The sequence below is a fragment of the Camelus dromedarius genome, chromosome 4 (assembly GCF_036321535.1).
Source record: "Camelus dromedarius isolate mCamDro1 chromosome 4, mCamDro1.pat, whole genome shotgun sequence".
Taxonomy (NCBI): Eukaryota; Metazoa; Chordata; class Mammalia; order Artiodactyla; family Camelidae; genus Camelus; species Camelus dromedarius.
This window is the reverse complement of record NC_087439.1, coordinates 62,073,778-62,086,459: the sequence shown is the minus strand read 5'-3', so window position 1 is coordinate 62,086,459 and position 12,682 is coordinate 62,073,778. Positions and strand designations below refer to the sequence as shown.

General features: G+C 32.6%; 1 protein-coding gene across 1 annotated transcript in view; it reads left to right on the top strand.

The window, feature by feature from the left end:
- Positions 1 to 12,682, top strand: part of SPAG16 (sperm associated antigen 16) — a 774,014-nt gene that overhangs the window by 191,906 nt on the left and 569,426 nt on the right. The gene's annotated exons all lie outside the window — the stretch shown is intronic.

The window sequence follows — 12,682 nt, the reverse complement described above, 5'->3', positions numbered from 1 at the left end:
TAAGCTGTATCAGGTCAGTGCTATTGTTGTCTTGATCAGTTGTAAACTAGAGGACAAATTATGTTCAGCACAGGTCAGCATCTAATAAGTTATACACACATGTATATTTGTGTTTATATAATATATACACACACACGCATACAAACCCATAGTGGCTCAGTGTCTGTAGTTTGCTTTCCCATTTGATCCCAGAGGTCAATGTATGGACCATTTTTTGGCCATTTCCTTTGTTTTCCCTTTGGTCTCCTTCCTAACAGTCCTGAGATCTTTTTCCAACAAAAAAGGGTCTAACCAGTGTAGCCATTTTCTTACTTCTCCCATAAGCGAAACCCCATGAACCATCATCCATAAAAATAATGCTCCTAGTATCTCTCAAATCCTTGAGTTATAACTGCTTGTCTGTGAAATTAGGAGAAGAGACTGGCAAGTAATACCCCTATGCTAGATTGAATGCATTAATTTAAATATCAGGATAATACCTATGAATATCTATTTTCTCAAATAGCCTACAGTGATACTTATACTTTTACAGGATTTTGAGAGGAGGTGGGCATAATTATGCTGGCTTCTTGAATGTAACCTTAAAAGCATTAAAATAATAGTCTAGCATTTTTATAAACTGAGTATTTTTATTTTCTTTTGTATTTTTCTTAAGCTTTCTTTATTCATTAGAGAGCTATGATCCTCATTTCAATTGATTATTAAAGTCATATTGGAAATGAACTATTATAACTTCAAAAGAAATTTGTTTATAAGTTGTGTGTTTTATGTATGCATTTTTTTCCCGGTAATTTTCACTGTAAACCAAGGCTATTTAATAAAATATTGACACATTATTGATCTATGAATTGTCATGCCAGTTTCTAATTGCTAGATTTTAAAATAATTTCATATTATATTTTTATTCATTCAATTGTTCATTGAATGCATTGTTCAGATATTCAAATCAGCACTGATTTACTTCTGTTTGTCAATACACTGTGACTGGGTCTAGTTTACTTGCCTTGTGATGCTCCTCTACATTTTATGAGGTTTACAGTCATTGAACACTATGCTCATTTTTCACAAATGATAGTTGCACATGGTCATTAATCATTTATCAATCTCTGAGGTTTTTCCCAAATAGTTCTTGCATCATGAAATGGAATTTCTGATAATGAGCATATACCAGAAGCCCATAAAACTGCTCAATTGATTCCTATGTTTTTCATACTCCATTTTAATTTTCTTTTACTTTTTATTTGGAACTCCATTTTTTCAAAGTTAAAAAAAAATACAAGATCCAATTTTTCTTCTTCTCCTTAAATATAATCATAAACACATAATTTATACATGCTATAAAGAGTACATTTCAATACAGAGATGAGCATTATATGCTTCTTACGGAAAGGAAAGGGAATTTTTAGATTAAAAAAGAAAGTCTTCCCTAGCAATACAACCCCAGATAGCTCAAAGTATACACTTGTTCTAAACACTCTGCCTGACTTGAGCAGTGTGACATTGTTCCCTCTAGTTCTACAGTCCAAATTAGACCTAGCATGGCAGGCGCTTTTCTTCCTCATGCTAAAATTTATATTCCCGTTGAGACCTGTGACATTGTTCCCTCTAGTTCTACAGTCCAAATTAGACCTAGCATGGCAGGCGCTTTTCTTCCTCATGCTAAAATTTATATTCCCGTTGAGACCTCTGCACTTTGTACTTGATGCACCTGTTCCTACTTAGGCAAGACTTTATGACCATGAGTGTTTTCCCAACCTCCATTTCTGTTTTCCAATGGACTTGCCTTTCTGTCTGTCCATCTTGTCTCTCTCCTCATGACCCCATCTCAAAGCTGTTTGTTTCTGCTCAGATGCTACATACCTGTTCCCAAGTCTGCTCTGGGACTTCCAACAGATACCGTCCAATTTACAAAAGAATGCAGTCCTGAAACTTCAGAGAATTCTGTTAGTGGCAATAACTGTATTTTCCCTTACAGTATTCTGACTTTAGTCATGAAAATATTGACCAAGCATATTTTAATCATCATTTTATTCAAGGCTTCCTAAAAACAGAAACTCACTCAAAGTAGCATAAATATTTAAGGGTATGACAATGTTGTAGAAATGAATGAAATACAGCTGGGCATTCTGGTGACAGACACTGAGATGTTGGAAGCTACTGAGAATAGAGATAATGACTCTTTACCCCCCACTCTTCTTCTGGAGCCACCAGCTCTCTGCTCCATCCTTTCTTGTGTGTGTTTGCTTCAGGCTTCTCTCAGAAGAAAGGGGTTCCTTGCTTACATTAGATTTTTTTTTTCTTTTCAATCACTAAAACTCTTAAATGAGCTCAATTATCATAACACAACTCTGTATGCTCATATATCCATCCCTGCTCCAATCAGCTGTGACTGAAAAAGAGGTAAGACATATGATTCAAACAGCAAAGAACAATTTACAAAATAAGGCTCCTTGCAGAGATATTCCCTGGAAGTGTCCACTGTAATATGCTATTTTGTTCTATATATATCAGCACTATCACAGATACGCACAAGTAATGTTTTCTTTAATGAAAAGAGCATAGGATCTTATAAAGTTTCAAGATACTAAAATTTTTAAATGATGCAAACATCTCATGAACAGTATGTATAGTAAATCTCTATTCTATAATACTACAAATAAAACCTAGGATTTAAGACACTATTTTAGGGAAGATGGCACTTTAATAAAATAAAAGTAATTCAATGGTAAAGACAGTCAAGATTTTATTAGTTTTAATTAATATGGAGACAGAATAAAAAGACAATTTTTTATCTGCTGATATTTTTATACTTTAGTTTTTGAAAAAATTTAAGGTAGTAAATAATCAGATTATTTTCCTGAAAATCTGTTCTTTTACATAGAAGGTCAGAGTTCCATCCCATTTCTTTAATACGTACCATTAATATAGCTCAGGAAAAATTAACTGTAGTTGCCCAGGTAATGTACATTTTATTATAAAAACTGATTTAAATATTTCTCAATGTAAATAAATTTTAATAATTTGCATTCTTTTAAGACAAAAAAAACCTTATCAGTGGTCTGTTGTGCAAATTTTAGAGTACTATCTTCTAAGTATTTTTACTGTATTACCTGAGTTGGCTATTTCCCACTGTACTTTTTTCTAAAATACCTTCTCTAGGTCATATTCATCTCAGCACATTTTGGGTTTATGTTATTGTATAAATTCATTTCTTCATTACTTTGTTCCATAAGAAGGAATTATTGGGTTCTGTGAGAAGATCTTCTGTATCTGAACAGGGCCAGTACAGTGCTCTATTCCAAAGAGTGATAACAAACATTTTGCTGCTTCCTCCAAGGAAAGCCAGGTGCCCAGGGTTTGTACATAGAGCATATTTCTCAGGTCTCTGCAGCTTAGGAGCAAGATATTTTTTATTCTGTCATAAAACACAGCAATTTCTAATCCATAGTTAGGTTTTCTTTGTTAAATTTTTAATAAAGCTAAAATCAATCTAATTAGTGGTAATTCTCATTAATTTGCATTTAATCAGGAATAAATGTGCTCTCCTTGATAGTTTATGCTGAAAAATAAACTAAGGTATAGGCAAACTCCATTAAAAATATTCTCTTTCTATAGATATCTATGTAAAGAAGGAATAATTTTTGTGTTTTTCTTTATAAATGATTTCTCTTTATTCTTTTTTATAATCAATGTCTATGTGCATTTAACTGATTTAACTGTATTTAAATTGAGTGCACTTGAATTGATAAAATCTATAATTTTATGCACAACTCTTCATAAACATATAAAATGTTAACATATACAAAATAGTTTTGTTGGTCAAAGTAATAAATTTAGAGATAAAGTAATTGCTTCTCATTCTCCCCTGGCTCTCCTCATCAGCTTTTTATCTGTGATCTAGTATTAATTGACAAGACATTATCATCATATATGATATCAAAATAAAAAGCACAGTTGTGCTGTTGATCATGATTGTAAATAAATATCAGAAAATTGATGTTGGTTATCTGAATACCATTAAATATCCCATTCCATAATTCCATGGTGCAGTGTATCTAAGATTTAATTGTAATTAATGTTGCTAGATTATTTACCAGAAGATTGTAGTGATTCACAACCCCAGAAGTAGTGGGTAGAGTGACATTTTAAAAAAATCTTTGCCATTATTCATGTTATTGTTCTTCAGTACTTTTTTTCCACTCAAAATGGAAGGTTATACATTGTTGTTTTGACTTGCTTTTCCCTTACTAATAGTGAGATAGATCATTGTTTGACAACTGTATTGATGATGTACATTTCCTCTTCTATGAGTCTTATTTGTATTCTTGCTTAAATTTTTTTAGTAGTTTGTTGTTATCAGATAAATTTATAGGTTTTTCAGGCCATACATTTAATTATATGCCAGAGGTTTTGCAGATATATCTCACAGCCTATCATTGTTCTGGTTTTTGTCACTTAGACTTAATTACATACTTTATTGTTTATCTGTTCTTTATGGATTTCTTCCTGTTTTGCTTCATACGATTCCTTCTAATTCAAGTAATTTTTTTCCTTTTTTTAGTATCTTACATTTAAATGAAAGAATGTCACTCAGTTTTACAAATGAAGGCACAATGACCTAGAAAGTTCAATGACTTTAAGTAACTCTGTAGCTCTTTTCAATTACTACTCATTTTTGCTGTCTTTATCATAGTCATTGTAGTAATACATGGCATCTGCTCTATTGAACATCTGTTATCAGGTGTCTGGTAACCTTTTTCCCTCTTGCTTTTTAAAGGCCTTAAACGTTCATTAGCAAACAGCAATTTTTATCCATGTATTTTGATCTCACTCCCATATCCAAACTGATCTAGATTGGATTAAGCTAACCATCCCATCTCATTTCCAGCCCATTTAGAGTCAGTGGATCTCTAGGAAATGGTGGGGTGGGAGAGGGGAAGTAGCAAAAAAGAAGCCTTTCAGTTTTCCTCTTTTTGTGGTGCTAAGATACAAAACTTAGAACATCTTCTGCCTCCTTGCTATGAAGATGGAAGCCAGCTGAAGATGGACCTATACTCAGAAGAGGTGTCACTCAGACATAGATGCTGTGATATGTGAAAGGTGACTCAAGCCCTACCAGAAGTAAGTTCTATCAATGGAACTTTCAGTTAAAAGAGCCAGATAATTCCTTCTGACATTAAGCCATTTTCAGATGTGCTCTCTCCCCTCCCCTATACATCATAAAAAGTCATCAAAGACATTCCCTAATTTTGGAAAATATAAACTATGGAGTGGAAGCAGAATCTAATATTTAAATATTCTAATACAGTCTGCCTTTTGAGCTTTCTTAATCTAAATTGTAATATTATATTTTACTTACAATGTAAAATCTTATCTTTTACTCATAAAATACTTTTAAAGAGAGAATAGGTACTATGTAGAATCTATATGTGGTTCTTTTGATACTATCCAGAATATTCTCCAAGTCTCAACTTTATAGCTTAGCTATGACTTTTCCTCCTATATTGGTTCCTCCTTAAATTATTATTTTAACATCACCATAGATCAGATGAATATATCTTAATTTTATGCATAATCTTATTTTTTAAGTAGCCAAGTGTTCTGGGTAGAAAAATTAGTTATCTTAAACAATTGGCTTCAAATTCTTCTTTATAAAAAAGCGTTTTCTAATTAGAAGGTTCCTGAGTACAGTCATCCTTTAGGATCCGTGGAGGATTGATTCCAGGGCCTTCTGAGGATACTAAAATCCACAGATGCTCAAGTCTCTTATATAAAATGGTATAGTATTTTCATACAACCTATGCATATCCTCCTACATATTTTATACATTTCTAGATTACTTACAACTAATACAATATAAATGCACTGTGAATAGTTGCAGATACAATGTAAATGTTATGCAGGTAGTTTCCAGTGAGTGGCACATTCAAGTTTTGTCTTCAGGAACATCCTGGAATTTTTTTCTTCCCCTAGTATTTTCCATCAGAGTTTGATAAAATTTGTAGATGTGGAACCTGAGGAAATGGAAGGCTGAATCTGTACAACTTTAGCCATGACACATGTGGCTGTGAGGTCATGGATTGAAAGGGACAGGGAAACAGATGAAAATGTGCTGTGTCATCAGTTGTAGTGCTTGGAATTTGGGGCAAGGACCAAGAGAGAAGTGAAAAGTTGGAGACTTTAAAAGCAGGAGATTTTACTATTCAGTTTTAAGTTGTTTCCTATGCTAGATGAATGTGTTTTAGAAAGGGCACTGTGTGCATAGAATGGCATGTTGCTCACTGCATTGAAGTAAATTCAGCTGCAGGAGGTCACAAGTGATTCATGATAATCATTGAAAATTATTTTTTCAGTGGAAGAGTAGGAATTTAGGTAACTCTCTGGTTCAATTTGTTTACATTTTGGTAGAAGGGAACACTGTTCTGCAATGAGTAAAATGTGATTTTTATTTAGAAATTCTTTGGGCACCAGTGAAATTAATTACATAAATAGCCAGAACCTCAATTTTAAGAAACAGTACTATATATTACATTCAATTTTTTAAAAAAGATTATATGGAACTATTAACTCAAATGAAAAATGGGAAAAGTCCACTGACATTTATTGAACGTTATTTAATTTATTATTTAATGTCAATAGCTACAATCATTTAAGCAAATTAGGCCATTATTTTTACATTTTATTTCCATTGCTTCAAACATGAGTACTGTATATGCAGCATACAGTGTGTTTTAAAATAAAAACCCAATATGCTATATTGATATATAAATTAAGTTGGCTACTGTATTTCAGATATTTATTTGCCAATATACATTTTCTCTGAAAAAAACAGGTTTCAACAAACTTGTGGTTGCCAGGGGGGAGGGGGGTGGGAAGGGACAGACTAGGAGTTCGAAATTTGTAGATACTGACAGGTATATATAGAATAGATAAACAAGATTATACTGTATAGCACAGGGAAATATATACAAGATCTTGTGGTAGCTCATGGTGGAAAAGAATGTGACACTGAGTATATGTATTTTCATGTATAACTGAAAAATTGTGCTCTACACTGGAAATTGAACCAACATTGTAAACTGACCATAACTCAATAAAATAAAATTAAAACAAAAACCAAAAACCAAGAAACAGGCTGCTTTCCAGATGGAATGAAACGCATATCAACTTGCCAGTGTATGAACAATCTAGATCTAGTTTTGAAAATAATTAGTTACACCATATCCAAAACAAAAATATGATATACTATTTAATATTTTCTCAAATGTTTGTCATTGGTTGTCAGTTTTCCTTCAAATGTTCATTGCAACAGCTCTTAGAAATATCATTTGTGGTACAGCATTTTTCCAAATTCCTATGAACCATTTTGGCTTTCTTTAGAAATAACACATGGTAGAAAACCATACTGCATTTTGTCCCTAAAATGCTTGTGTAATGCTTTATATATTGCTAAATCTTTATGGAAGATTGAAAAAGAAGGGGTTATGTCAGAGACAATTAAAGAGTAGATAACATTTTTTCAGGTAGCTGAGGAAGCAAACACCATCTTGGAAGCTTCAGTAACAATGTTAAAACACTTTCCCTACTGCCTTTTGCAGAGAAACTAAAGGATTTCCCTATAAAGTTTCCCCCCTCCAAAGCTGATCTTGATTATGATTTCTTATTTACTTTTTTTTTTTAAAGAAGCCAAGTAAACGATGAGAGAAGAAATTTTTTTTGAAGAATCTGAATTACTCTGATTTGTTTAAAATGACTTGTAATATTTTGTAGAAACTATTAGCAAGATGTTAAGAATAATTTTAGGTTTAAAGGGTGACAATGGATTATAAACAAAAGGAGTGTAGACACTTCCATACACCATTTGGCATATTAAAGAGAAAAAAAAAAAAAAAACAACTCCTGGCAGTCAGACATTTTATGAAATACCATGGGCTACTCTAATTGTAGAAATGTAAGTTTTAATAAGATTATAATATCCTTGAAGCTAGGGATTATGTGATAGCCAACTTCTGATATCCTTTGTCACCCAGCAGAGTGCCAGGTCCTCCAATGTACAGTTTTGGTTAAATCTATTTGAATTGTTTTTAATCATTCTAGAAACTTACTCTTCATTGCAGTATAATTTTATATAATGAACATTTCAAAGCAACCTCCGGGAAATGTGGTTGGGTTACTGACCTTGGATCCTCCAAACTGCAGTGGGAACAAACTGTGAATTGAATGGAAAATGGTAAAGCACTGATGAGATTCAGAGGAAATTGAAGTTGGGCTCAGAGTTGCCCAGGAAATCATTATTTTAACATATGATAAAGAAGGGAGTGTCAAAGAATCTTAGAGAAAAGAAAATTACAGAATTTTCTGCTTATTATTAGGTCGTGTTTTATTATAAGGTAGTGTTTTCTATCAAAGGGTCAGAAACCAGGTAGGGAAAAAACAACAACAACTAGACATGTGTGGGGGGCAGGCTTTGAAGGGAGGATTGAGAAAAGGATATTATAAATCTAGGTGATATATTCTTGAAAGAAGGAACTTGGCCATTTCAACAACTCATTCATCAGCATAATTCACTGATGTCTTCACTTTAAAGATTTATTGGCAGCTAAGAAATATATTTTAATAGTAATGAGTCCAACTAGCATGTATCTTGGTGTGTTGGAAGAAGCATGGCTAAAAGGGACTCTTGTTTTTAATTTCTCAACTGCTTAACGATAGCCTTTAAAGGACTCTTAAAATAAAATTCCCTTTTATTTGTGAATGATGGAAGAATTTTCAGAAGCATAAAGACTTTGATTGAAGACAGTCAAACATGACCGTATATGTCTTGCTAAACACATTAATTTCATCCATGCAACTAATAGCAAGTTTGGATTTTTAACCTCCTTTAATTGCATTACCTCTAAAATACAGCAACGTTTCCATTCTTGAAGAGGTAAAATACAGTCTCTGTCAAATCAATAAATTAATTTGTAAACATTTAAATTTACATAAGTTTAACCTTCACAAAATAATTTTTGGAGGCAACAAAATTGTCAGAACTGGTTTGAGCTATGACTCTTGCCCATGACAAGGAAATATTACTATGCAAGATTAAAAAGGACTGTTTTTGAAATATCTATAACCTATTCCCCTCTGTTTCTTCTCTTTCTTTTTTTTGGCAAATGAAAGCATTTAATGTAATCATCTCTGTAACATATCATGATGTATACAGTGATGAATGTACTGAAGTATGTACCATATATTCAGATTCCTGCTTGTTCTAGGGATTGCACAGAAAGGAATAGTACAGACAGCTCAAATGCTTCTTAGTTACAGCAATCTCTGTTATATGAAATCTTTTCTCAGGATTGTTTTTCAGTAGATAGTAGCTAATATTTGAAATTAAAATGTACATTTTAAACAGCATATGATTTAATCTAAAATTCTCTATTGAGTATATGCTCAATCTCAAAATGATCCTTTTTTGGGGGAGAGGGTCTTTTTTTTTTAACTTTTTTTATTGAGTTATAGTCATTTTACAATGTTGTGTCAAATTCCAATCTAGAGCACAATTTTTCAGTTATACATGAACATACATATATTCATTGTCACATTTTTTTCTCTGTGAGCTACCACAAGATCTTGTATATATTTCCTTGTGCTATACAGTATAATCTTGTTTATCTATTCTACATATGCCTGTCAGTATCTACAAATTTTTGAGGAATCCTCTGTTAGTTGCCTTCATAACTGACCATAAGTTACTTTTTTTGCTTTAAATTTATGATTTTATTTACTTTTCCAGCAGCAAATATCTTACCTGTATCTGTATCCATTTATGCTACCTTACGTCTTTTTGTGACTAATGAACTGTTCCTGGCAGTTCTGTGCACTGGATCCCATGCCCTCTTACCTAATGCAAGGAGTTTCCTTCTTCAGTTATCCCCTCTCTCTCATAAGCATCACCTGTGTCCATACTGAATCATTCTCATCAGTAAACATCTTAGAATATTTACTGTCTTAAAAGCAACCTGCTCCAGTTCTCATGTTATTTTTTCTGCTCGCCTTTTAAAAATTTTTAATATTTTTTTAATTGAAGTACAGTCAGTTATAAAATGTCAGTCTCTTTTGTACTGCACAATGTCCCAGTCATGCATATACATACATATATCCATTTTCATTTTTTTTTTGCCATTAAAAGTTATTACATAGGGAACTATGTATAGCATAGGAAACTATGCTATACATAGCATACAAAAGAAATTTTTTAAAATCAAAATTTTTATATATAGTGGCTAACATTTGTAAATCTCAAACTCCCAAATTTATCCCCTACCACCCCCTTTCCCCAGTAACCATAAGATTGTTTACTATGCCTGCGGGTCTGTTTCTGTTTTGTAGATGAGTTCATAGTGTCCTTTTTTTTTTTTTTAAGATTCCACATATGAATAATATCATATGGTATTTTTCTTTCTCTTTCTGGCTTACTTTTCTTAGAATGACGATCTCTAGGTCCATCCATGTTGCTGCAAATGGCATTATTTTATTCTTTTTTATGGCAGAGTGTCACTTATTTTTTTAACTGAGGTAAAATTGACATAGCGTATTAGTTTCAGGTGTAATCTCCAAGTATTTTTCTTTTTAATAATAAAGTTGTTATATAATAACATTCAACCTGAGTCTTGGGTAACATAAGACTAACAGTTATTTTAGAGTTTTCTTTAAGATGAAAGAAATCCCTCTCACTACAGGGTGTAACATCTGAATGCTTTTCATTTATAGATCAAAAAGATGAATCTTGCAGGTAATCTGCCCAGCTAATAATAACTATGGGTCACCACAGTTCACAAAGTGTGTCTGAATTGGTGACCTTCACAGGCACAATCTGTTTTTGTGAAACTACTACAGTATGCATAAGTAGATTTTTTTTTCAATTAGAATTACAAAAAGTTAGCCTAGCCATAATGTTGTCAAGTCACAATCACAATAAAGATTGTATATTTATTACAATCCACTATGTGCTAAGTTCCATGTGAGCTTCTAGGTGTTCAGACATCAAAGGCTGGGTCCTTGACCTCTGGGAGTTCATAGTAAGAGAAGATACTAACAATACAATGAAATATCTAAATACTAAATGCTATAAATACAAATAATAGAGGGAGGTGGAATTCCTAAGTCAGCTGGAGGGTTGAGTTAATCAGAGAAAGTATTTTGACAGAGATATTTTAGAACCAATTATTTACAGTTTAATTCAGGATTTGGGGGTGAGTTGGGTGGTAGAAAGAAAGCAGATGATGATGTAAGGTTGAAAAGAAAAAGGGCTATGTTTTAGAAATACCTAAAAATGTAGAAAACCATATGTTACAGGAGAATCACAAGAACTTGAGTATGTTGTAACAAAACTTAGTTGTGGAAAAGATCTAAAAGACATTAAATATTGTTAGAACAAAGTGTAAATGTGATAGACAAGATTAAAGTGGTGGTTAGAGACCAAATCACATTTGATGCCAAATGCTATCCATAAAAAGGAGTTTGGACTTTGTAAAGTTAACTTGTAGTCATTGATGGTTTTAAGCAAGGGAATGACATGATGACATACATTTTTGGGAAAAGGATGGGTTAGAAATTATTAAAATTGGAGACAGAGAGACAAGATATAATAGAAATTCTAGTAAGAAGCAAAAAAATACTTGCACTAAGATAACTGCTTTGGGGATGAAGAACCTAGGCAAATTAAATAGGATTTTGTGGGAATAGAATCTAGGGCAAATGCTTAGAGTGAAGAGAGAGAAGTCTTGTTATCCATCTTGGTTCATTGAGTGGATGGTGGTGTCATTCCTTAAAATTAGGGGCATAAAGAGAAAGACAGGAAGGTAGGAGTAGGGGGGGCAGATAATGAGTTTAATGCATGAAATATGATTACTAGTAGAAAACTGAATGTATATCTGAGGCTCAAGAAAAATGAGCACTGAGGATGTAAATTTGGGAGTCCATGTAGTGTTCTTATGTCTATTCCTGTGTACTTCTGTTATTAGATTGAGAAAATTTTCTTCTTTAAAATTGTCACCTGAGTAGGGTGAAAGGGATTTTTTCATTATTTAAGCAATATATTAAACATCAAAGGCATATGAATAATTTAAAATGGTTTCAGTTAATCCATTTCCTCCTTTTTATCTTTTTTAATAGAATATTTATATGTTGTCCATTACTTAATCAGTCTAGAAGACACATCCTCATATGCATATGTTAACAGGAAATTGAATATGAACCGTCACAGTGAAGGCCCATAGTAATTTAGTATGACAATGACTTAGACTGTTGGAAAACTAAAATTATTTTTAAACAAGACACTAGCCACCTCATATATTTGTGATTTTTTTTGCAAGAAAATTCAAAAGTACAACATAATGGTATTGTGCTATCCATTTTTGGGGGTAGGGGTAGGGGGAGAATCAGGTTTATTTATTTATTTACCTTAGTGGAGGTACTGGGGATTGAACCCAGGACCTCATGCGTGCTAAGCATGCACTCTACCACTGAGCTATATACCCTACGCATTGTGATATCCATTTTGAGAAACTACAATTAAACAGGAAAAAGCAGAAAATACAATCAGTTTTATATCAAGATTCTTACCAGAAAAATACTGGTTTAGAAATGATAAGCTAATCAAATATTTTTGAAATGCAAAGCCTTATTGCTGATA